This window comes from Cupressus sempervirens, chromosome 8 (genome assembly GCF_028749045.1).
Source record: "Cupressus sempervirens isolate cs-2001-9-10 chromosome 8, ASM2874904v1, whole genome shotgun sequence".
Taxonomy (NCBI): domain Eukaryota; kingdom Viridiplantae; phylum Streptophyta; class Pinopsida; order Cupressales; family Cupressaceae; genus Cupressus; species Cupressus sempervirens.
In genome coordinates this window covers 684,762,449-684,766,385 of record NC_143125.1, presented here as the reverse complement: position 1 = coordinate 684,766,385, position 3,937 = coordinate 684,762,449, and positions in this window count along the sequence as shown.

Here is a 3,937-nt window from a genome sequence, read left to right as displayed (position 1 = left end):
TCAATCTATTCTCAATATGCATAATCATGAGGCTCATTCCCTTGCACAAACCATAACCCAATTAAATATATCTATATATTAACCCAACTAATCAACAACTAGACCCATTTAACTGGTTATGGCTTGTTTCTTTCTAAAAATATCTACTATGATATGTTTTTGTAAAATTTCTTTCAAACTCAGCCCATTTTTCATGGTCTACATTATTTTTGTTGAGGATCTTGAGGTAAGTCACTTAGCATAGATTGAGTGATTTTTATTGTTTTATTATTTGGATTCTAGAATATGTATGTAGTTGGATCATATATATAATAATCACCTTGAAAAATATCTCTTTGAATATATAAAGAGATACATGTTTAGAAGGAAATATAAAGACAAACATATTTACAAGGAAAAGAATTAAAACATTTACAAATGTACCTCTTCTTCCCCTTGAAAAAAATCACAGAGCAAGGGTACATAGATCTCAAGGGCACAACATGATAATGAAATTGTAGAGCAAGGGCATGGAATGACAATGAAATCATAGAGAAAGGGCACAACATGATAATGAAATCACAGAGCAAAGGTATGAAAATGAAATGTAGAAATCACAAGGGCACAACAACCAAATGCACTGATGACAAGGGCCATGACAATTTTCACATCTCTCCACCCTCGTTCAAAGCTCTCCACCTCTTTCACATGTAGCTCTCCAAAATCAAAACAAATGGAAAATTATTATCATGTTCTCTCATTTTTATGCTCATGAGGGCACCATAATTATGGTTCAGATGTTGGTATTACAATGACATCGAGGAAAATTGCAAAGAAAAAAACATGAAAATGACCACAAATTCACCGCTATCGCAATTTGACCCCAACTTTTGTAGTGTGTATAATATGCCAATGAGCAAAGGGATTAAGGAAAAATCAAGGTCGTTACCAACCCTTACCTCTTCCAACCAAGCCATGGGATAGTGTGACCATAGATTTTGTCTTAGTTCTTCCAAGGACAACACAAGGTTTTCATAGCATTTTTGTTATTATAGATAGATTCAGTAAAATGGCTCATTTTTTTCCTTGTAAGAGCTTTAATGATGCTTCACATATTGCTAACTTGTTTTTCAAAGAAGTAGTCAAGATTCACAGATTACCAAAATCCATTATCCCAAATTGAGATGTGAAATCCCAAGGTCACTTTTGGAGGATCTTATGGAAAAAGTTGGGCACAAATATTTCCTTTAGTTCTACCTACCATCCACAAATAGATGGGCAAAATGAAGTAGTTAACACATCATTAGGAAACCTTTTAAGTGTTTGACAAACCAACATGAGTAGACATGGGATGTGATCCTCCCTCAAGCTAAATTTTCCTTCAATGACTCAGTCAATAGGTCAACAGGGAAGACACCATTCCAAGTAAACTATGGATTCTATGCTAGAGGAGTCATGGAACTAAGAGACTTACCAAGTGAGTTCAAAACTAGTGCACAAGGTGAATAATTCTTATCATGGATCAAAAAATTTCATGATCAAGTCAAAAATTCTATGATTTAGAAGACTACAAGATACAAGTAGCAAGCTGACAAGAAAAAGAGACATGTTTCACTCAAAGAAGGAGATCAAGTATTGGCTTATTTGAGCAAAGAAAGAGTGCCAAAGGGACACAAAAAATTATAGATGAGGAAGATCAGACCCTATCATATATTGCACAAAATTGGAGAGAATGCATCTAAAATTTTATTGCCTCCTAACATATCAATTTCTCTTATCTTTAATGTTTTGTATCTCACCCTTTTCAAAGGTGATGCAGGTACTAATGATGTAATTCAAGATTCTAATGAACATGTAGAATAGATCATGGATCTACCACCTAGCCAACCACTTTATTTGGAAAATATTTTGGATTTTAAGGTGGTCAAGAAGACAAGAAAGAAGATCTATACAAACAACTTTTTCAAGTGGAAGGGTCTTCCACACAAAGATGCTACATGGATGAGTTAAGAATGCATTGCCAAGCATGGCTCCTCTATTCAACAACTATCCTCAAGTGGGACTTGAGTTTTTCAAGAAAGGGAGTATAGTGTAGGAGCACCTAACCCTCCATTTTGGATAGCATCTATCATTTCAACTCTACATGAGTTCTACTCAAGGGCATTTTTGCATAAGAGATATTTGTAATAGGTAGAGATAGTTATCTAATAAATCAAGTCTACTTGTGAGGCCTAGTCACCATTGGTGTTTTATAAGCCATTGGTTTTTTACTATGGTCACTAGGCATGTCTTAGTCCTAGGGTAAGATAGGTGTTTTCTTAGGTTTCTAAAGTTGTGTACTTGGCTAACACTAGGAATCATTTGTTAATCAACCCAACTCGGCATGGTTTGGGAGCTTGGAAGTGCTTGAGAATTATTGGTGTAGAGTTTATGCTAACTTTCCTTTGTTAACTAACCCAACTCAGTTGACACTAGCTCCAAACTTGGTTAACACTAAAATTCTTAGCATATATAGGGGAGTTGTCTCCAATGACCAAGTAGGCTAGGCTAATACTAGCTTCTTGATAAGGCTAATAGTTTTTCATTACATTTAACAAAATTTCACCTTATCACTCCCAATAGTCATAACCTTTTAAAATCAATTGGATTAGTTGGGAAAAGTCTTAAAATAGCCCTTTCAGATGGGTGGAAGAAATACACATAGAATATGTAGTTTTGCAGTTTGAATCAATAAAAGATCTCATTCTTCTTGTAACATGATGTATTCCCATAATGTATAGATTGGTATGGATTGGTATATGTGAATAAGTTATTAAATTTAAATCCTAAGCATCTTAGTAGAAGAATACAATTGGTTTGAGGGTTTGAAGTGCTCTATAATTAAACTTATCATAATTTATTCCTTGAGTGCACCAAAACCCTCCATTTAGTGACTAGTTTTAGGAATAATGCCTTAACTTACATTCCCACTATGTGAATTCCATGCCACTTGGTATTATGAAAGTTAGGAGGTTGTACAATATGGTCCCTAAAGGATGGGATATGGAAAGCAAGGCTTCTAATTTTTCTAGCAAGACCTAGGCCAAACATCTCTATGTGTTTGGTTAAGGATAGTAGGTGTTGAAGTGATATATGCATTTGGTGGATGGATGAAACCAATAAAAAAGTGGATAATAATATCTTATAGATCCCTACATGTTTCCCAGTTGGTAGTCTAACCCGGTCAATCATCAATTTTGTGTTTCCTTCACAAAACCTAGTAATTAGGCTTCAAAGGCAATTTTGCTATCTATGATCCTTAGGAACAAGATAGGTAGACCAAACCCAATAGTTTGAGTTGGATTAGTATTTTGGAGCCTTTCCACTCCCCTATAAACTCATAGGTTCCCATTTCAAGCATAAACCTAGTATTTGGGAATTTTTGTGCTTAAGACATAATGGTGCTCTTTTGGGTGCCTAGGCTATGTTTTTGTGTAACTTTGTTTCAAAGGTGTAGAGACCTCTCTTGAATCCATTTTTCGGTGTTTGATGTAGTTCAAGGCTAAACCACATCATTTTTTCTTGTTTTATGGAGATCTCTACATCAACTCCCATCTCACCTAAGCATTATGGAAAGTGATAAAAAATTCTAAAAAACATGGGCTATCATGGCCAAGGGTCCTTAATTGGTGATAAGAAATATCTCATATAACCCTTAAGTCATACTAAGGGTTGAAAAAAAAGAGATACTATTATCCTAGGCTTTGGGCTAGAAGATGACCTACCAAAGCTCAATAGAAGAGCTCCCATGTTTAGTGAATTAGAAGATGATAACCCACCTTTTGTTGCTCCTACTCTAAAAGAAGAGGATTTCATGTCTCCCACTTCACTAATTTGGGGAGAATAAAATATGGTTACCTCTAATGATTTTGAGGCTTCAACCTCTAGACAACATGAACCTAATGAATCTAATCATGAA